The following is a 22730-nucleotide window of genomic DNA, read 5'->3' as shown; positions in this document are numbered from 1 at the left end:
CCAAACATGCAAATAAGTAGGTTCTGCTTAGCTTTCACCTTGTTCCCAGTTTCAGCCAGAGCTCTTTGATGGGATTGATTCCAAACTGCTGCTGTTGCAAGAGCTCCTGGTGTGCCTGGAAGTCTTGGCAATAGATGGTATTGTCCTTCATCATAAATTGATTTCCTTTTACCACTGTCATTCTGGGCAGGTGGTTTGTGGGGACAGGACAAGGGGCAGTGGCCAAAAAATGCATCACAGGAGGTTCTGCACCAACATACAAAAGAACTTCTTCATGGTGAGGGTGACGGAGCACTGGAACAGGCTGCCCAGGGAGGTTGTGGAGTCTCCTTCTCTGGAGATATTCAAGGCCCATCTAGACACCTACCCGGGCAATCTGCTCTAGGCAGCCTGTTTTGGCAGGGGGTTTGGACTAGATGATCTCTTGAGGTAAATTCCAACCCTTACAGTTCTGTGATTCTGTGATTATGTGTGATTCTGTGATCCTGTTCTGGAGATATATATGTATAAATAAATAAATACATATATATATTTATTTATACATATTTTAAATAGTTTCTACCAATTTTCATACTAATTTTCAATAGTTGCTCTGTTATCAATGTGTTAGAGTCCTGAAATAAGTCTTCTCTGGCTGAGGAAGAAAAGGATTAGAGAGGAGATAGACTTCAGTGTTTACACCATTGTCCAAAAGCTTACCAGGAATGTTTTCTGGAGATTTCACAGTGGTCCTAAAACATGTCCTAATTAGTAAGTAAAAGAGACTTTTTTTTTTTTTTTGATTGGATTCTTTGTTTTCTGGTACTACCTAGGAAAAAGAATCAGCATTTTTGAAAATGCATCACTCTGCTATTTTTAAATCAGGGAAACAACCGTTACCTGGTTCAGGGAGGTAAAGTGACCCTATTTCTGGCTGAGAAGTTGCATGAGTTGCAGGGTTTTAGATCATTGTTGAATGAAAAGGAAGGGTTGGAAATTTTATTTCTTTCTTCAGTTGGCTTTTTGTTTTGTTTTGTTTTGTTTTGTTTTGTGTGAAACTAGAAATAGATTGTCTCAGCCAACTGAGACATTAATGCAATTGAATGGTCAAATAATTTTAGTGAAGTAGTAACACCTTGGAGCTACATAAATTTGAATATGTAGAATCATAGCATTGCAGAATATTCCAAGTTGGAAGGGATCCACAAGGATCATCATGTCCAACTCCTGAGTCCACACAGGACCACCGACAAATCAGACCCATAATGCTGAAAGCATTTTCCAAATGCTTCTTGAACTCCATCAAGCTCGGTGCCATGACCACTGCCCTGGGGAGCATGTCCCAGAGCTTGACCACCCTCTGGGTGCAGAACCTTTCCCTAACACTCAGCCTGACCCTCCTCTGTCCCAGCTCCATGCCATTCCCTCGGGTCCTGTCACTGTCCCCAGAGAGCAGAGCTCAGCACCTGGCCCTCCGCTCCCCTCGTGAGGGAGCCGTGGGCTGCCATGAGGCCTCCCCTCAGCCTGCTCTGCTCTGGGCTGAACAAACCAAGGGACCTCAGATGCTCCTCATATGTCTTCCCTTCCAGACCCTTCACCATCTTCAGAGCCTCCCTTTCAATGTTCTCTCGTACTTTTATAAGCTTCTTATATTGTGGCACCCAAAACCACACCACAGTGCTTGAGGTGAGGCCGGTAGTTTGTTTTCTCCGAAACTTCTGTCTTAAAAGACATTTTAGAGTAACATACCAATTTCAACATTCCTTCAAAAAGTTTTGTTGTATCTATGGTGGAATATCTTGCAGTTATGCAAAATACACAATAAGTTAGTGACTATGGTACTTGCTTACAGCACAGGAGAATGAAATTTTTAATCACTAGTTTGAATTAGTAAGCAAACAGACTTAAAAAGGGTCTTAAAGGAAGCACTTTGTTCCCAGCTGAGAGACTTGCACTCTTGAATACTTTGATCGTATTTCATTAAAAATTTCAAAAGGTCATAGTTCTCTCCAGTGCAGAAAGGGATTGGAGGGTGATGATGACAATTTTGTTTTAACTGGCTGAAAACCACTTCCTGCACAGCTCTAATGAATTGCTATAAATCAAGTAGTAGGATGTTGTGTTAGCATATTGGAGTGCTAGTTTCTTCCTTACTGTTTTTTCTTTCTTTTTCTTTTCTTTTTTTTTTTTTTTTTTTTTCTTTGGTAGCAAATGAAGTAGAATGAAAATGACAAAGATCCCAGGTGATATCATCAATTCTCTAATTAATATACTATATGTGTGGGTGGGATGCTGGTGAAGGAAAATATGCTTACACACATATTTCTCCTCAAGAAATATTACTAGTGGCAGGTTAGCAGATAAAAACTGAAGGACATCTGTCTGTGCTAGCCATGTGTTCCTGAACATGTCTTACTCTTTAATCTCTTCTCAGACTATTGCAGATGTTCAGTGCTTGATTTAGAAAGAGAGGAAAAGAAGGATAGAAAGAATAATTCCAATGTATTTATTTTCTGAGCATTGTTTTTATTTCCTCATTTCCTACCCTTGAACTTTTGTCAGGGATGCAGAATACCTCCAGCTTCCTGTTCAGCAAAAGGGAGGTGTTTTGCGGATGCTCAGTATTTCTCAAAGCAAGCCAAATGTGATTTGGCTTTATTTTTTTGAAGCATATATCATGATGGTAGTTTCTGAGGTAGAAATATTAACAGTCATTTTGGAGAAGAAATTTATGTCCTTAGGAAAATAAATCTTTTAGGGCTGATGACCTGTCCTGTTTTAGTAAAGGTATTGAAAAAGAAAAGGCATTTAAAGCCAGAATGCAGGAGTGGTTTTCATTGGGTTATTTATTTATTTTTGTAAGGTTTGGGAAATTTGAGATTTTTTCATTCATTTTCATCTCGTCATATCATCTTCATTCTGCAATTTTTAAATTTTTTTTTGGAAAATGTGATTAAAAAAAATGCATTTTTTTGTAAAACGAAGTAAACTTTCTTATCTCACTTCAGAGGATAATGACCTTTAACTAAGTTAGACTTCAAAACATATAAAAAACTAGGGGACCTGGGTAAAGTAACCACTATTTACTCCCTTCCATACCATATTATTTTATTCCCACTCTTCCCTCTCTCTCTTTTTTTTTTTTTTTTTTTTTCCCCCTCTGTCTAGAAGAAGTAAAAAGACTAATTTAATTTAAACTTGTAATTTACTTGGTGCACTGAATACCTAATCAGTTGAAATATGTGTCAATATAGTCAATACAGTCTAAAAATACTTAGAGTTGTTCTGAAGTCTGTGGGTGAATCCTTCTTCCATTGCAAATGGAGTCCACGGCAAACAGATGCAGTGGTGGGCTCTTTTGGTCCCTGGTTGCCTCAGCGGACCTGGCTGTTGGGTATAACCTAGAGTAAGAACAGTGACCTCTTCTGCTGCATGTTGAAGGTGAACCAAAAAGCACCTCCCCAGAGAGGCTTCCTGAATAGAAAGAATATTTTTAATTCCTGACAAAATGCATCACCAAAGTAACAAAGATCTCTTTTTGGTAGCAAGACAGTTGTTTAGAGCATCTGTTACAGTACCAATTATTAGAGACTTTTATTTTTTTTTTTTCATGGCATGAGAGGAAAATACAGCTTTCCTTTGCTGTTCTTTTTGTCTTATTTTAAAAGTTTCTTCTGAAAGACTGATACACGAGAAAAAAAAAAAAAAAGAAAAAAGAAAAGAAAGAAAGAAAGAAAAAAAGCACAGTAAAGAACAGTTTCATTTTTATTTTTTTTTTTTGTCTTGCAGATGAAATAAATAAGGTGAATTTTGGTGGATTTTAATCATTTGGAGAGAAGGGTACTCTGGCTGTCAGACCTGGGAGCTTATTACGTCATTATTCATAACAGCACTGGATAATTAACATTTTGGTGCAGAAAAACTCTGCTGCAGACTAATAAACTGTCAACACAGATGTTAATGTAAGTGAAAATCAATGAAAATCCATGTGAATTGTAATACAGAAGAGTCTGTGTGAGAGACTGATATATCTTCCATACTCAGCTTTTTCTTGGGGTGTCTCTGCTTTGCAGTAGTACACTTCTTGGGGGTGTCCCTGCTGTTCACTAGTACACTTGTACACTGTTCACTTTCAAAAGTAAAGCACTTCTCTTGTAGTTTAGTTTAACTAATGAGATTTTTGGTGGCTGACTGCTGTTTCTCTTGTCATGCAAAAAAATGATACAGAGTTTCCAGCCATTTTCATATTTCAGTACGATCTAACAACATCAAGATATGGCTGTGTTGAACAAAGGAAAATTAAAGGAAAGTTAGTGCAAGTGTGGGTGGAAAAGGTTAAAGTGAACTTTTAAGGTGGAAGAAGAGTAAAATGTCCTGGGAGAAAAGAGGAAACTACTTTTTCTTTTTTTTTTTTTTTTCTTGTGCATGTGTGTGTGTGGAACCGTGGGACAACTCTGTGGTGACAGTGTCATTCATTCAGCAACACCAAACAATGCAATGTTAGGAAGAAGGGGAGAAAGGAAGTTGGTATTCAAACCTGCAGGTTATTAAAAAGTATTTTTAGTAAGTGACTGGACCTTTTTATTTTATTTTATTTTATTTTATTTTATTTTATTTTATTTTATTTTATTTTATTTTATTTTATTTTATTTTATTTTATTTTATTTTATTTTATTTTATTTTATTTTATTTTATTTTTTTCCGCATATCCTCATTAGAGCATAAGTAGCATTCAGTGTGGAAGGCTGCTTACCTCGTGTTCTACTTTGCTTCTTTGGCTAGCATTTTTATATCCTAGCTCTAGAAGGAATATAGACTTTTTTATTATAATAGAGGATAAGATCTGTAATTAAATAAAGTACTATTTCTTTCTTCTGGAAAGACAGTGTGATTTTAGTTTAGAGATTTGGCAATGAAAGTGGGAAAACCAAAATTCCATTTACAAAATATTTAAATGATTTCAGTTCAGGGTTTGTTTCATCCATAATTCTGAAGCAATGTAGCAGATTTCAGTACTTATCACCCCTATTACTGAGCAGATATACTTCCAAATTAATTTTGTTTTAATTTCTTATTTCTTGGTTGCCATTTTACATTCTTTAGAAAAATCTTGTAAGGAAAGGCATTTTGGGGATTGTTTCTCTTAAAAGATTAAATATTTAGCCTTTTTTTTTTTTTTTTTTTTTTTTTTTTTTTTTTTTTAAGCGAGACAGAAGCTTGGCAAAATAAGCATAACTTTAATTTGCTTTCCAAAATGTGAATGCCTCTGAATTGAAAAGACTGGATCTGTTGCAAATCTAAAATTAGATTACATATAAATGCATTCAAAGCTGACTAGCTAAAATTGCTTCATGATGAGTATCATTTTGTTTATATGAAACTTATTTTTAACCACTTTTTATCTGGGCTTTTTTTTTTTTTTGTTTCTGTTTTGTTTTGTTTACTTCTAAGCTGCAGTTGAATGCCATCAGACCTTGGAGTCCCGTTCTTTGACAGATTTATGTATTTCTTTGTCTTAAATGAAATAAAATGGAAGGGAAGGGTGGAAGCAACTGGAATACTTGATGCACATTCCAGTATGTAGAAATTTTTGGATTCTTGAGACAGTTTTCCCATGACCCTTATTCATACCCAGCAATGGATCAGAAAAATTAAGGAGAGCAGAGCTTCCTGTCTAAACCAGGCTTTTCTACAATGAATCTGCTCAGTGCCAAACTACATGCAAAAGTTTTCCTGATAATTTTATTTTATTTTCACCTTTACTTTTACTTCAGGTTGGCTTGTGTAACTTGGGGCCCAGAAAAGGGTCTCTTTGGACATGTTATCTGTGATACCTGTGCTGTAGGAACAAGCTCCAAGTCCAGGCCCAAGCAAGTATAGTTAAATAATACTGCACCACTTAGCGTGGACTTGCTGGCTTACTTTTGAGACTTCTGGAAGTTTTCCAAACAAGATACAGCAGCTGTGTGGGATGAATCACTTCACTACTGATTTAAGCATGATGTTGCAGTGTTTGGTATGAAAGAACCATGCCTTACATTCTCTGTGCTGCACTAAATTATATCTTACTGAGATTGAAGGCTATCAAAAATGATGCATCTGGTGGGAGTATGCCCTAATTCATACAGCTGTACAATGCTTGTTCCAGGCTTGCTCTTTGTGGAAAAAAAAAAAAAAAAAAAGAAATACAAACGTGTGTGGGTGATTTCACACCTACCCGTACCATCTTTTTAAACTCCTCCATGATGCAGTTCCTTCCTGTTGATTCATCTCCTCAGGCGTTAGTTAGCTGTTTCATGAAGATGTGTATTGTTAGCATTATTACACGTAGCAGTGGAAGAAGACAAAGGCTGAAAATGAATTTGCATAGTATATTTCAAGTTCCTTACTTATTCTCTGTTTTCAGCAGATGCTCTTTTTGCTAATGTCCTTCTTGTTTATAGTTTGATTTTTTTAAGCTTTACATCAGTTATCTTAGTTTAAATTTGCATTTGACAGCTCGTCTTTTCCAAAGTGGTTTCCTTTATACCTTTTTGGTATGCTGAAGCAGATATCTGAATGGATTACTCATGTCAGAGCTTGATCATGAGATGGATTTAGGGACAGAAAGTGGGTCATGTCAGGCTAGCCTGAAAAAATACAGTCAGGATTTAGATGGCCTGCTTTACCCAGTATTTTGCTTTGATTGTCGTTTAGTAAAATAATTCTTAAAACAGATACTAATCAATTTCATCTTTTCTCTAAGTTATACCTTTGTCAAGATAAGTGTCAATTTAGAGGACTCAATATATATTTCATCACACCTCCTTATTTATTAAAAAAGTGAAGTAATATCTTTTCACATTTTAGCATATTTCTCTTCCTGTAATGGCTCATGTTCAATATGTTCAGTTAATGGGTGAGCTATCTATTGTGCGTTTGCAAATATATCTGTTCATATCCAGGACAGCACTGGTGGTACTTATGGTAGCACAGCAGTTACTCAACCAAGCACAGCAGGTGTGCTTACAGCAGTAGACTGCAGAGCAGACATGCCTCATTAAGCAACAGTAGAATTCCTAAGTTCTGTCATTGATTGTTTTTCCGTATTTACTTTGAATGCCACAAAGAATGGATTGCACTTTTTACCCCCCAAATAATTATAAACTCTAAGCCTCAATGAAAAAAGTTTCCCATGTAATGTGTTTGGAATATGCAGTTTATATCATTACTCCACCTAGGTAGGCATGATATTGACTTATAAATGAATTACTACAGATTTATTTGACTGTCTCAGAGATGGCACACCAACAAAATGGTTAGATGAATGCTTGGCTGGCATAAGTCCTTTTATCAAATTAATTGGTAAATTTTATATTTGCATAAAGTCACCTATATAAAATTAATTAATGTAAAATATTTGACATGCCAAATAATCTTACACACGTGTGTTCTTACAGTGTTCTGCCAGGAGTCACCGTAGTTCCAGAGCTTTCAGATTTTTGTCAGAACGAAGTTTGTGCAAATACTTTATTAATAATTATATTGAGACATGAAACTGAGTTTACTGTGAACTACCTAAGCACCTAAAACTCACCATGAAAAGGAAAGCATATCACACAGCATGTGAGGTACTTACACCAAAATTTATGATAGAAAAGAGATACCAATGAGTAGGTGTATTAGAACATACTGCTTGATTTAAAACCTTTAGTGTCTCAGAGTTGGATCAGTCAGGGAATTTCTGTCATGCAGGTTCATGCAAATGTCTCTGAATAGTGAATAAAGTGCTTGCTCTGTCATCTGCTTTGCACTTCTTTAAAAAAATTAAGAAGAGTGACAGAATTTGTAAAATATTGATTTCCATTTAGGTGAAAGGCAGGAGGTTGTTGTCAACCTGTCTGTGCTTACGATAACAATAAAAGAAAGTATCTCAAATATTTTGAGAATTAACAGCAAACTAATACTAACTCATATTTTTTGCACTGCATAATGTAATATAGTTATAATATAGTTCTATCAATATTTGATTGTAGGAAGTCATGACCTTCAGAAAACCTGAGTTCAAGCATGATGAAAGGTGGTGTTCAAAGTAGAAGTTTGCTGCAAGTAACAGGAAAAAAGGCATACACTTTGAAAGATGATGTTAACAATAAAGGAAAAAAATGTTATGCCAATGTTTATTTGATAATTAATTAACATCTTGCCAAGGGTAATCACAATTCAGATGACTTGTATGCTTCCTTTCTAATTGCTGTATTCTGTTCTTTTTAATACTTCATGACTTTCATGTAGCCAACAGCCTTCCTGAGGATATTTTTGGTGGGATACTTGACTAAAATGGTATTTTTTTTCCATTTTTTTTTTTTTTCCACAGTTCTACAAAGGCTTTCTATAAATTATCTCAAAGCAAATGTAATATGACTTGAGCACTGTAATCAACAGCGGGGGGGGGAGGGGAGTGGAGCACTGTGACAAACTGGATGTACTCTGAAGTGTATGTAAGCGGAGCTGATTTTAAGATAGAAGTGGGATAGTCAGGTCTTTCTTGATGCCAGCATATTGTTATATTGCAAAATGGAGTGCAGTGCAGAGATTTCTGAAGTAGGAAAAAGACTAAAGACTCAGTCAGGCCTTCTCTTCTGCAGAGGAGAAATCTTCAGCTCAGACAAATCTCTTCATGTAATCATGTAATATAGGTATAAATTCTGAAAGTGTTTTATGCTTACCTATCAATTAAAACTAACACCTATCTATTAAAACTGTGGAACTGTGGGAACATACTTTCAGAGGTGGCATACTATTTGGTAAAGTGGAGTTGCACTTCATTGCTGCAATGACAAGTTTTTATTGAATGAGGAAAATAAAAATGGTCTTGTATTAAAAGTATTCAGCAAATGCATTTCTTTCCAATTCCATGCAGGGATCATTTTCTGTGATGATACTGATGATATAATTGCAATACTCACAGGGTCACTGTTTCCTGCAGAGAAAACATCACAACATTAACTACATCTAGCAAGAGGAGCTGACAATGCAAGTAGGATTCTTAGATGTGTTAAAAGGTGATTAGAAACTAAAAATGTGGAAGGGATATGTTAGAAATGATTCATGTGGAACACTGTGTCCAATTTTAGGCTGCTTTTCAAAGGTGAAAAAATAACAGAGTTAATAGGATTGGGTAAGTTAGATTAGAGTGGTTAGTGCATGGTGTGATTTACTGCATATGAAATTGAAGATTACAAGTAAGTGAAAAAATAGGATCAGGATCAAACATTCAAATTATACACACTTATGAAAGTGAATGGCTCTTTTTTTTTTTTTTTTTTTTTTTTTTTTTTTTTTTTTCTGTTGTCTAAGGAACTGAAGTTATTATAGGATACAGTCTGCACTTATTTGTCTGCACTCCTGGTCTTAGCACCCTCTGCTGCAACTCGTCACTGAGCAGTGTTTTTTAGTGTGGTTATATTACTATTACTATTGTTAACCTGTGTGACTAGCTGCTGAAGTTTAAAACAACTAGGTTTTTCAATTTTTGTCATATGTGTTGAGGATTCTGGGGAAATCTGAAAAAATGAGGTGCTTTAATGATAGGATTTTCCTCTTCTGTATGTCTGAAGTTCTTCAAAGCCTGTATCTGAGAGCAGAATATCAGATAAAATAATACAGCCAAGTGTGGCAAGTATGAGGCACTTCAGAAGGGTAGTGTTATAAGCATTAAAACTTTCTGTAAAAGAGGAAATGCGAATGTAGGTGTTAACTGGTAAAAAATCATTAAGCCAAACGTCTCATGTTGGCCACTTGCTAGACCTGTCCGGACCCGCTTCCTGGGCTCTTTGATGTTTTTAAGACCTGCGAAGTCTGGAGCAATTCTGGGTGCTGACTCTCCTGCTGCAGCCTATGGTTGTGCCCGAGGCCCTGTGCCTCTCAACTGGAGACCAGTCTGTCTGCCTCTTGTGGAATCACAGGAATTCTCCTGTGAGGAGAGAGCTGGGGAAGTTCACGGTGCCTACAGCTGCTGCCAGCAGGCCAGCCCTGGGATCAGACTAGTCCACTCAGGCAGGCAGGGAGCCTATACAGCCCTGGGTAGCCCATGCCCCTCCTCATCTCTGCTCCTGGGGAGAGGTGTCCCAGTGCCAGGCCCTTGCCCTCCCACTGTACCCCAAAGAGAAGAGCCTGGCTCCGGCTCCCTGGTAACCTTGTGTGAGCACAGGGGTGCTTTTGGATGCTCCTGGCCCTGTCCCTTCTCCAGGTGCATCAGGGCCTCATCCCCTGGCCTCCACAAACAGGGCTCCAGCCCTAGGCACCTCAGGGCCTTCTGCTGAGCCTGCTAATTGTATGTTTCACATTAGGAATCCCCAAACTGGGCACATAGTCTGTAGAGTAGAAGCATACATCCACAGAAGCTGAGGTACTGGCTGACCTCCTGTTTGTACAGCTCAAGTTGCTGCTGGCCTTCACTGTCTCCACTGGTTCAAGTGTCATATCACAGCTGTTGCTGAGATATAGTCTTTCCTAGAGGTGTTCTGAAGATTTGCTTTTCAGTTGCTTGGAGCAATGGATTTAAGCAATAGATGTTGTACGTCACTTACCAGCATTGCATTATCTCTAGATGGTAAGAGAAATTATCATAGTGAAAATCATGTATCCTAAATAGAATCCCCTTACTCAAGTTTAGCATTTATGTAAAAGCCTCTGAAATCTTTTGGTGATTGTGAGGGTGTCACTAAAAAGCTTCCCCACAGCCTTAGTTACTGAAATTATCAAGAGAAAATAAGTGACTCCATTTTGGCAGTCTTGCAACTTTTCAGCCAATTACCTGGGAAGCATCCACAACATATGAATAACTCTCTTGTGTACCTGTTCTGACACCTGACAAAACTGGTGCTTATCTACAGGAGCTAGCCTCTCATCTAGAGTAAACTGTATTCAACACTAGTGAATAATATGGATACCTTCTGCTGAGATCTTGGATGTCAAGAATTGTATATCACCTTTTGTCAGTATTCATAGCTTACATTCTTTTGTTCAAAATAAATTGCTCTTTCTCTGATGCTGTGAAAATGCAAATGAATTTGGCTTGTTATTGAAATTGACTGTTGCCTAGTCAAACAGCTAGCCTGCCTTTAAGAAAAAAAAAAAGAAAAAGAAAAATCTCTGTTTGTCACGGATTGGGGCATTTTTTTTTTTCCTGTTGTCTGAATCTCAGGATTTAGAAATCAACAGTCATTTGTGCTGCTTCTTCCTTCTCCCTCCCCCCCCCATCCCTCCTATTCTTTCATGATTATTCAGGCTCCTCTGCTTTCTGTAGCTCTGTAGCTGTTTTTTTTTTTTTTTTTTTTTTTTTTTTTTTTTTTTTTGTTTTTTGTTTGTTTTTTGTTTTTTAAGAAGAAAAACTTGTTATTTCTCCTTTGGGTGTTCTAATTTACAGCTGGTATATCAGGAAGGTGCAATATCAGTGTCAGAGAGCTTAGTGACTAAAAGAGTGGAAGAAACATGCATTGCTGTTGTAGTGGAGATCTGGTAGGGAGCTGGATCTGTTGATGGGGCCAAAATCACTTTTCTTTAAACTGCCTGCCAAGAGCGGCTGAATAAAATATCTCATTAAACTATGAAACTGGGTTGCCATAAGAGGTAGTTAGGAATTTACTACTGTGCTTTAAAAGCTAGCAATAAAAATGCTAAGATAGCCTTTGCTGTTCTTGCTTTTCATTTGAATCATGAAGAAGTTTTGCTTGTTGTGGTCTTCTTACTAAGTATTAAGATCATTCCTCCACTTATCATATACTCATGTATTTAGATTTTTGTGTTGTTTATTTTGATGGAAGCTGTTTTTTTTTTCTAGCTCTTGGAAAATAGTAACACTCACTTCTTATATATATTTTTTTTCTGTGTTCAAAGTTCTGTAGAGTCGTTAATTAAATGGATAACAGAACACTTGGTGGAGTTGGATTCCAAGGCTAAATTAAATGCAAGTCTTAAAAATAAATTAAAAAAAAAAAAAAAAGGATGTAGTATGAGGAAATTACATTGGTTTCATTTTTCTTTTAGTGAATATGCTTATTATGAATTATGCGCATCAATATTGTAACATCAAATATAGTTATGATAGGTTATACTTAGCAAATTTATTACGTTATGCTTATCAATATGGCAGATTATTTGCATAAATACATATTTATAAAAATCACCTGTACCAAGGGTATCAAACTGATCCCAGAAGAGGTGTGAAGGTCATCTTGACATCTGAGGGTGTAAATGAGAAAACCGGTTTCGAAAGATTGACTGCCTCCAGAAGTGGGCCCACAAAGGGGACCAAAATAATGTATGGAGAGTCACCTAGAAGTGCATCCATGTCACAGGATCATGGGATCGGGTGATGGTCTGGAGTTAGGAGTCAACCAGTGATGGTTGACCTGTTTTAAATACTAGAGAGAAAAGTGTGTGCAGCACAGAGAGTTTCTCAGGGAGGGAGAGAGGCTCCAATTTGGATAAAAATCAGAACATTTTTATATCTTTGAGTCATAACAGGGCATAGGACACCAGAACTTCAGGTAACCAGTAGATGCTGTTAATTTGTATTCTTCCTCAGACAGCCAACAGATGTTGATGTTTCTTATTTTATTTTATTTTATTTTATTTTATTTTATTTTATTTTATTTTATTTTATTTTATTTTATTTTATTTTATTTTATTTTATTTTATTTTATTTTATTTTATTAAAAAAAATAAAATTAAAATCCCACTTTCTCGGGCTGATTTCCTCATTCCCCTGACTATTTTTCACTTTTTCAGGCATTAAGTTGTTCCTTAGTTTCCTGTTTGTCTTTATCCATGGTTTTCAGGACGTTCCCGGTTCTCAGGTGTCCAGCTACACTCCATGGACACAGCCTGGACCCTTCAGGGTTGCTTTCTGGTTCCCAAGCAGCTATAGGGGCTGCATTCCCAGACTGGCAGACATTTATCCTGTCAGTGTTTAGCAGCCATTTTATGTCAATGCTTTCTCATTTCCCCCATAAATAGGCAGAGGATACTTCTAAATTCAAGCAGCCAGAACTACCACTCCAAACTAACTTCTACGGATGTTAAGAGTAGCTGAAATGGTGCACTACCATGAATTCTAGTGTAATTCACATTAAGTACACATATATGTGTATTTTAATATTATTTTGTATGAACGCAGTCATCTTTCTTATCATTTTTAGTATTCCAAGATATTGTACAAAATGTGATGTTATTTAAACACAGATTGCTTTTTCAGGTCTGCTGGCCATATATTCCAAAGCAATAATGCACAACAGAGTTAAGTTTGTAATCTTGTTTCAGTATTAATCTAACTTTGTCCATATTTTTAAATTTTTAAATTCAAAACCAAGAAAGTAAGCTTTATAGTATACAACAGTATTTCATATAGACCATTTATACTCAGTTTTGGGGGGACAACGATGTATGAAGTGTTTTCTAATCACATTATCACATTGTTGTATCCCTGTTTATGAAAATATTTCATTTGAAAAATAGATCATAATGGGCACTTTGAAGCTCTGATGCTTCTCCTGTTGGTAGTCCTGATCAAAGCAGGAATTGGCACAAGAAGGTATAGTCTGTTACATCAGTAATGATTTGAGGATCCCAAAGAGTTCACATTGGTATAAAGGAACGTTTTAGCTGAACCATCATGTTAATGGTCTACAAATATAATTTATATTGTCAACTTCTGCTAATCTTATGTCTGTGGGGAAAAGTCTTATAGGATGACTGAAAAAATCTTGTCTGTAAAGAAAACAACTGGAAAAAAAAAACAAACACATATAAATAATCTCCTCGGTATTTCATAACCATTAAATAGTTGCATATGATCTTCTAAGAAATGTAATTACAATATTTTATTTTGCAATAAATAAAGCTTTTATATTGATTAAAAGACTAAAAAAAAAATAATTAGCAAACAACTATTAAGATAGCCTCAAACTGTTGCAGTTGCTAGGCACAGTAACATGAGGAGAGGGCTGTAAGGAAGATTATTTTATGTTGGTGTTTGTAATCCTTGTAACTTTACAGAAGCAAGATGTTGAAATCACAAACTTTGAATGCAAAGTTTGAATGCAAACTGTAGCATATACTCCTGTGTCAGACCAGCTCACACTTTTAAGTTAGATAATGTATTGATTGTTTATAGTGTTTGATTACATAATGTTTGATTACATTATTATAATGTTAATAATGTTTGATTACAGGTGCTGTTTGGGAAAAAATGTAAATGCTGCCATTTGTGCTCATCATCTCTTACAGGTGTGAAATTCAAAAGATAGCATCAGTCTGTATCTGAATTTTCTGATGTGGAGCTGCATTGTTACTGTAGCTGGTAGTTCATTGATTTTGCTGTGTATCAACACCCAGATCTTCATTTACATACCTGTCTAAACAATGTGATTTGGTAATATTTCTGGTGTTATACGTAAGAAGGTACTTACTAAGGTACTTAGTTCCATGACAACTTGTGTTGTATGAAAAACCCACATTTTAGTGTTGAAGAAATAAATGTAAGGTAACTGATCTGAAGCTCAGCTAAGTCATGAAACTGTTCTTGGGTTTCTAGTGACCTGGACAAGATGACTCTACTCCATAGATGGAATTGATCTAGATTTCACATCTCAGTTCTGTTCTGTCCTTCTCACAAAATAGAGTGCTTGGGTCAAACTCCTTTGAACAGCACAAATTCTGCTCCGAATGGCAGAAGCTTATTAATCTTTCCCTTCTATGGAGCTCCCCCAAAATGATTAACACCCCCAGATATCTAAGTGCAAGAGCTCAAAAATATATCCCAAGAAGTCAGGAATTCAAATCCATTTTTCAACTCAGACCCTAGTGAAATTGTAATAAAGTTAGCATGAGTTGAATATTAGGGACTGGGAAAGTAGATCTAAAAGTCAACAGTAAATTAACTCAACCCCTACTTCCTTGATAAGAACTTCATCATTTCACCTTGAAGATTTTTTTATTTTTTTATTTTTTTCACTAAGAAAACTGACTCAATGCACGGGAGAAGATGTAAAGCAACACACAAACATTGTTTTAAGAATCTTCTCAGCTTCCACAGGCTTTGCTGATAGAGCCCTAGTATGAACAGATGCTCTAACAGATGTCATACTTCTCAGAAGCAAGGAAGTTGATGATTTAAGGGTTTCTTGACTGGCAAATATCACTGGCAGAAGATTTAGAGCGTGTAATGCAGTACTGTGTTAGCTGATTGCTGTTCATACCCATCTAGATTGCACTTTCAGATTGGTCATTGCCAGCAAATAGGTGATGGACATAATTGGAAGGAAGTTAGCAGAAATAAAATTCATGAACACTAAACAGAGACACATTTTTTTTCTTGATTTCAAGAGTCTTGATGTATGTGGGGTACAAAACATCTCCAAAATGAAATTAGGCCCAGGTTCTGAAATTCATAGCTCTGCAACCAGTTGTTTGCAAACATTCAGTATTCTCAATGTTTTATGTTTATTTACTCATACTTTTTTTTTTCTTTTTTTTTAACTTTTTAAACTTTTTTTTTTTTACTTATTTATTTATTTCAGTGTTTAAGTTTATTTATGTTGATATTATGCGCTTAATCTCAGTTTGCAAGTGTCAATATGAGTAGAGCTGAAATGCCTTTCTCCTTTGCTAGGCCCCTCTTTGTACTATTTTGTGATGAAGAGGCAACATGAAGGATGACCTATTCTCTCTGGTGTAGCACAGGCTACACAACACAGACACAAAGCACTGGTTGGCAGGGAGGAAATTGACTTTATGGGATGCAGGTTTTAAGTAATGGGTTTTCCTCCTCTTGAGTCTACAGAAGTGGACTGGAGACCAATAATCAGCTCGTCGTCCTAATGAAACTTTAGAAGATGGTGAAACAAAATAAGGTTGCCGCTAACGTTAGGGTGTGACTCCTTTTGGCTAGATTGAAACCTAATCTCAAACACAATGAGTGTGGGCTCTCGTTGAGAAGACGTCGGTCCTCCTCTCGAACACCGGCTGCGTGCGTTGAGGCCTTGCTTCAAGGACGTGGTCAATCATCGTTCATTTGTGGGAAGTAGAGAGTAATTTCTTTCCTCTGCACTTCCATATCGCTTTCATTTATTTTGTTTGTTTGTTTTCCTCCCTTTTTCCCCTTTCCCTTTTATTTCCCCTTAGTTAAATTGTTTAGTTCATGGTAGTCTTTATTTAATTATTATAATTATTTCCCTTTAATTAAATTATCCTTATCTCAACCCGTGAGTTGTTCTTTGCTTTACTTCTCCCCCTCCTTATCTAAAGGAGGGGGAGTGAGAGAGCGGTTGTGGGGTTTAGCTGCCCAGCACGGTAAAACCACCACAGTCCTTTTTGGCAAGCATTTTCTTCATAAATGGGAAACTAGATATTTCTGCTTCATAAATTAAATAGATTGGAAGGCTTAAGGAATCCCTGTCACATGATAACTAATGTTTTGTCATCTTGCTTGGAAATCCTACACAACTCAGACCATAGTGGAACCAGGCAGTCCTGTTCTTTGAACAGGAGAAGGACATGGAGAAGGCCATTATTTTCCATTCTCTCAGCTGGCAGACAAGAAGCTGAAAACAGGACTGCCAGTAAGTGCAAGTTAACCTTGTGTATAGACTTACGTTTAATAGAGAGGTCATGAGGAGTTTGCTGTAGTTGACTAAGGACTCAGTCTGTTGTTTCACTCCATGAACTTGCTGATAATGACAATCTCAGGTCATCTGCACTAGCATTGTGTGAACAAAGGACAGTCAGGTCTTTCCAGCTTCAGGTAGAGCTAGCAGAAAGTTGGTGTATTAGGTATGTAAGCCCATAGTGCTCAAAGTAAAAAAAATAAATATATATTTCTTGAGGACAAATTCACCGAGTGCAACTATCACTTTGATTTACTGAAGAAAGAACATTTTACTTTGAGAGCAGGCTAACTTTCCTGATAGTGTTTGAGACTAATGATGTATATGCTCTGAAACAAACAAATAAAACTCCTTTTATTATTTTTTTTTTCAGGCATAAATCCTCATAAAACATAAACAATTATTATTTTGAAGTGCTTAAAGCATGAACTGCAGTCTGAAGAAAAAAATATGTAAGCACAAGAAATACTTTTTCTTAGAATAAATGAATGAGTATTTTGCACTTGTCAGTGAACAAATGCAATGAACATTTAAAGAAATGTCACCATGTTGTATCTTTGCACCTTTAACTGATTTCCATGAGTTTAATATAGATTTTTTAATTGCTGCTTTCTCAAGGAAATTATGTTTTTTAGTACAGCTACAGATGGCATTAAAGTAGAACCAATCAATTTAGTTAATTCTGCCAGTCTATTACTCCTGTTCCTAGGAGCCTGCAAGTTAAATGATTTATTTATTTATTTACTGGATATGGTGGAATAAAAGAGCAGCTTATCACAGCATCTGGTGGAGAATAATTGAGAATTTAAAATTTTTTTCAGTGATATCACAGCCAGGCCATGTGCTTGCTATATTTTAAGAAATCTGATTCACCTGGGAGACAACTAATACGAGGTCAGCTTCAATGACAAGGTATTCATTGTTAGTAACTCAGGTAGTTTCTTCATGTTGTATTCTTCTACTCGTGCAGATATATCTGTGTAGAACATTAAGTGTTTTTTAAAAATAAATGAGTGCAATGTATTCTAATAACGAATTACGAATGTTGAACTGAGATTAGCAATCAGAGTATCTGTCCTGATTCTCCAGCTAATTAGAGATTCAAGGATAGATACATCTTTCAATCCTACCTGAGAAGATATGGTACCTCTATCTGTTTCATATCATTTCTGATCTATTTCAGATTATTCCTATGAAAAAAAAATCTTGTTGAAATTATAGTAAATCACACAACATTTGTAGGGTAGTGACTAGATTTTTTAAAGCAAACTGGCTGGAAATTGAGTGAGGATTTGGTATTGTGAAGGTTTTAATATAAAACTGGCAAAGTGTATGTGAGAGAAATCTGATAACATGATTAAGCTCATATTATTTATGTAGTTATAAAATGTAGTTTACGGTTAAAAATGAAGACTGACTGTTCTGTGTAGAAGAGCTAGTTCTATGTAATATCTTGAAAAGATTTTACAAAATCTGTGAGAGCCCTCACTTATTTGGGGTCTCATTCCCATACAGGAAGAAAATGGGTGCAAGACCAGTACATGAATCGCTGGCCAACCCAGTGCCAAGCTGACCTGCATCCCTAGTAAAGGCTCAGCTGAATCAGGTGGTTAGAGCAGCAAGCATGGTTTTAGGAGATACGGGGCAGAAAACATGGGCTATTAACAGACACACCAAAACAGGAGGGCAACAAAGGACTATCAGAAGCAATAATGGTGCAGAGCAGAGGACATAATACTAATATAAATTTTAAATTGGATCAGCAAATTAGAAATCTCTTTTCTTGGACTTTTTTTTTTAATTATTATTATTTTTATTTTTATTATTTTTAATTAGGATACCCTACTTAGTTTTGGTTTTATTCTTAGAGATGTCACTTTTTCCAGTGAATGACCCATATCTATAGTTAAATCAAATCTGTGCTGAAAACTCAAACCATCTGTTTCATATATGGAATTTGAACTTTGTTATTATTGAAGTAAAAGTCTTTCCATCATTTGTTTAACAGAAAGACATTCCCTTCCTCATGGAAACTTTTATTTTCTTTATAACACAAGGTGGTTAAAACAGAATCTTTTTTTATTCTTTTTGCATTTTGCTGGGAAGTCTACATTTTATACCAAAAAACCAACCAACCAACCAACCAAACAAACAAACAAAAAAAAAACAAACCAAAACAAAACAAAAAACAAAAACAAACAAACAAAAAAACCAACCAACCAACCACAACAACAAAAACACACACACACACACAAACTATTGAATCCTGCCCCTACTCCCCCATCCCAGAAACCAAATGAGAAATTTTCAAGATAATGAAAGGAGTGAATTTCTAATCTTTGTTTTCTGATGGAGTGTAACAATGTACACAGCTTCTGAATAAGTCATCTGTCCACATTTTGCAGCATTTTTCAAAAACATTTTTATTTTTAATTTTTTTTTTTTTTTAGTATTCCTTCTTGCCAGCTTCCAGTCTGTGTGTTCGTGTGCAGAGTGCATAAGAGTATAAATCATGAGGAATAAATCTAAAGGGGAAAGGAGAATGTCAGTGCCAAGATGTTTGCTGGTACTTGTTAAAGCCCTTCCTAGATAATCTAGGAAAATGCGCATATAGTGCACAATGCATGCATCTGCAGGAGCAGCTTTAACTGAAACTATATGGATTCCCAGGTTAGTTCTCAATACCAGCAGACATATTTACTCTTCCTGCTAGACTGGCTAAAGGAGATTGAAACAGTTGAAGGATGCTTGGCCGAGAAGGGAAGTGAGCTGAGGAGAAAAGCTGCTTGCTCAGGCTGGGGAGTGAGTGGAGGCGATCTGCTCTTTATTTTTAGCCCAGGAGGGAAAACTGCTGTCTGTCACTGCCACACTTCAACCTGATTGAGCAAATTGTCCCTGAATGGTCCCTTAAACAGCTATTGCCATCCTAGTGTCTGTACCGAGTAAGATTTAAGGATGAGAAATTAAAAATGTTTGCTATCTTGCACAAATTAGCACAAATGGTCAAGATGAGTCAAGAACAAGTAAAATTTAAAGGCAAAACATTACTTAGAATTGAATCTTTATTATTATTATTATTATTATTATTTTATTTTATTTTATTTTTAGATAGAAGATGCTGCTTAATATGTGATTTCTACCTTCAAAATAAATCATTTGAGATTCTTAGTTTGACAGAAAGGGAAGAAGTGATTTATGCACACTTATCTATATTTCTCTCTGTATTCATGATGTCATGATTCATTTTTCTTTTTGTTCTTTTGTGCTTTTGATTAATCGGATTCTGTTTAAAGAACATTGCTATTATGTGACATTTGACTAATGAAAGTGGGGAAAAAATGATTTCACAGACTATGGTTTGAAAAGTTGGCTCAGTTAATTTTGACAATGAATTTGATATTGGCCATTAACTTCTCAGTCTTTTTCAGAAAATCGAGTAATCTGCTGGGTGATATGCCCATCTAAACAAATTCCATTGTTTGCAATTTTAAATGAAAATTTAAGTTTTTTTTTTTCTTTTTTTTTTTTTTTTTCCCCTGTTTTAATTATTTGTTTATTGTTTCTCAAGATGTTCTCTCTCTTTTTGCTGGCTGCTGCCTTCACAGATGCGAAATAGATACAACTGCTGTGAGTAGGGATAGAGCCGATAAAGACATCATGGATTTAGAGACCCGTGTGCACCATGCATGCTCAATGAGGTCTGGAAGCAATTTATTTGTGTTCATCTGACTCTTCCTGAAGTGTAAATTTATCTCAGCTTTTGTCATGCCATGTGACAGAGCAGGGCTTGTATGTGCATATGGAGCCTATCTGCTACACGATGCAGATAGGGAGCTGTAGACCTGAGCACATAGGCTACTACTGTAACAGTGGGGGAGATTTTGGCACATCTAAGTTGAGATGGCAACAACCAACATGCAGGACAGGGAAACTGAACAGGTCGAGAAAATGCTTGTGATACCACATATATTTTATTACCACCTCTGATCACAGGTTGGGTGTCCAACTCCTTCCTAGTGTGAGTGCTTCCTTTCATAAACAGCAGAGGCATCACTTTGTTTCAGAAAATGTCAGGAAATGTATGGGAGGTGGTATCTAAAAATAACAGTGATAATTGCTTTCTGCTGGTGGTAGGCTTTATTTTGGAACGCAGCAAAAGGAGGAAAGAATGGGAAGGCTGCAGGCAAGGAAAACCTTAGCAGGCTTTAGCCTCCATGTGGTACTCGCTCTGAGTTACTGGGGGGTGATTTTTAATGCTGACTGCCTGCTTGCTTGATGTAGAATTCCTTAGCATGGGTATCAGACCTGATGAGACATTTGTGCCTTTCTTTGTTGAAATTGCCACTGTTACCAGCCACTGATCTGGGGGTCAGATAGTGCTGGTTTTGTTGGAAGCAGCTTGCTGTTGTGTGCTGAGCAGCATTCAGTTCAAACAAACAAACAAACAAAACAAAACAAAATGAACAAACAAAACAAACAAACAAACAAACAAACAAAAAAAAAAACAACAAACAGCAGCAGGGATTCAGGGTAGGTTTATTGGAAGGGAATAGATGGGAAACTGTGGTAGATGAGTATTTAGATGAGCGAGGTAGATGAGCGAGGCTGTGCAGGGACAAAATTAGAAAGGCCAAGGCTCATCTGGAGCTCAATCTGGCTACTGCCGTTAAAGATAACAAAAATGTTTCTATAAATACATCAACACAAAAAGGAGGACTAAGGAGAATCTCCAGCCTTTACTGGGTGCGGGGGGAAATTTAGTTACAAGAGATGAGGAAAAGGCGGAGGTGCTCAATGCCTTCTTTGCCTCAGTCTTTAGCGGCAATACCGGTTGTTCTCTGGATACCCAGTACCCTGAGCTGGTGGAAGGGGATGGGGAGCAGGATGTGGCCCTCACCATCCACGAAGAACTGGTTGGTGACCTGGTACGGCACTTGGGTGTGCACAAGTCGATGGGGCCAGATGGGATCCACCCAAGGGTACTGAGTGAACTGGCAGAGGAGCTGGCCAAGCCACTGTCCATCATTTATCAGCAGTCCTGGCTATCGGGGGAGGTCCCAGTTGAATGGCGGCTAGCAAACACCCATCTACAAGAAGGGCCGGAGGACTGACCTGGGAAACTACAGGCCTGTCAGTTTGACCTCAGTTTATGAAAGGCAGGTCCTGCCTGATGAACCTGATCTCCTTCTATGACAAAGTGACGTGCTGAGTGGATGAGGGAAAGGCTGTGGATGTGGTCTACCTTGATTTCAGCAAGGCTTTTGACACAATTTCCCACAGCATTCTCCTCAAGAAACTGGCTGCTCTTGGCTTGGACTGGCGCACGCTTCGTTGGGTTAGAAACTGGCTGGATAGCCGGGCCCAAAGAGTCGTGGTAAATGGAGCCAAGTCCAGTTGGAGGCCAGTCACTAGTGGCGTTCCCCAGGGCTTGGTGCTGGGGCCGGTCCTCTTTAATATCTTCATCGATGATCTGGACAAAGGCATTGAGTGCACCCTCAGTAAGTTTGCAGATGACACCAAGTTAGGTGCGTGTGTTGATCTGCTCGAGGGTAGGAAGGCTCTGCAGGAGGATCTGGATAGGCTGCACCGATGGGCTGAGGTCAACTGCATGAAGTTTAACAAGGCCAAGTGCCGGGTCCTGCACCTGGGGCGCAATAACCCCAAGCAGAGCTACAGGCTGGGAGATGAGTGGTTGGAGAGCTGCCAGGCAGAGAAGGACCTGGGAGTGATGGTTGATAGTCGGATGAATATGAGCCAGCGGTGTGCTCAGGTGGCCAACATGGCCAACAGCATCCTGGCTTGCATAAGAAACAGTGTGACCAGCAGGGCTAGGGAGGTGATCGTCCCCCTTTACTCGGCTCTGGTGAGGCCGCACCTCGAGTACTGTGTTCAGTTTTGGGCCCCTCGCTACAAGAAGGACATCGAGGTGCTTGAGCGAGTCCAGAGAAGGGCGACGAAGCTGGTGAGGGGCCTGGAGAACAAGTCCTATGAGGAGCGGCTGAGGGAGCTGGGCATGTTCAGCCTGGAGAAAAGGAGGCTCAGGGGCGACCTTATTGCTCTCTACAGATACCTTAAAGGAGTCTGTAGCGAGGTGGGGGTTGG

General features: G+C 37.5%; 1 protein-coding gene across 5 annotated transcripts in view; it reads left to right on the top strand.

The window, feature by feature from the left end:
* Window positions 1-22730, top strand: part of PRR16 (proline rich 16) — a 173142-nt gene that overhangs the window by 43041 nt on the left and 107371 nt on the right. The window contains exon 1 of one of the 5 annotated variants that reach the window (XM_084304976.1): window positions 3818-3941. The exons of 3 other annotated variants lie outside the window; for them this stretch is intronic. The gene's annotated coding sequence lies outside the window, so the exon portion shown is untranslated. Of the gene's footprint in view, window positions 1-3817; window positions 3942-17483; window positions 17541-22730 lie in introns of those variants that run through there. One more of the 5 variants, XM_084304977.1, reaches the window with a different exon arrangement.

Source organism: Netta rufina, assembly GCF_964035555.1.
Source record: "Netta rufina genome assembly, chromosome: Z".
Lineage (NCBI taxonomy): Eukaryota > Metazoa > Chordata > Aves > Anseriformes > Anatidae > Netta > Netta rufina.
The sequence above is the reverse complement of the archived record's forward strand: the minus strand, read 5'-3'. Positions and strand labels throughout refer to the sequence as shown.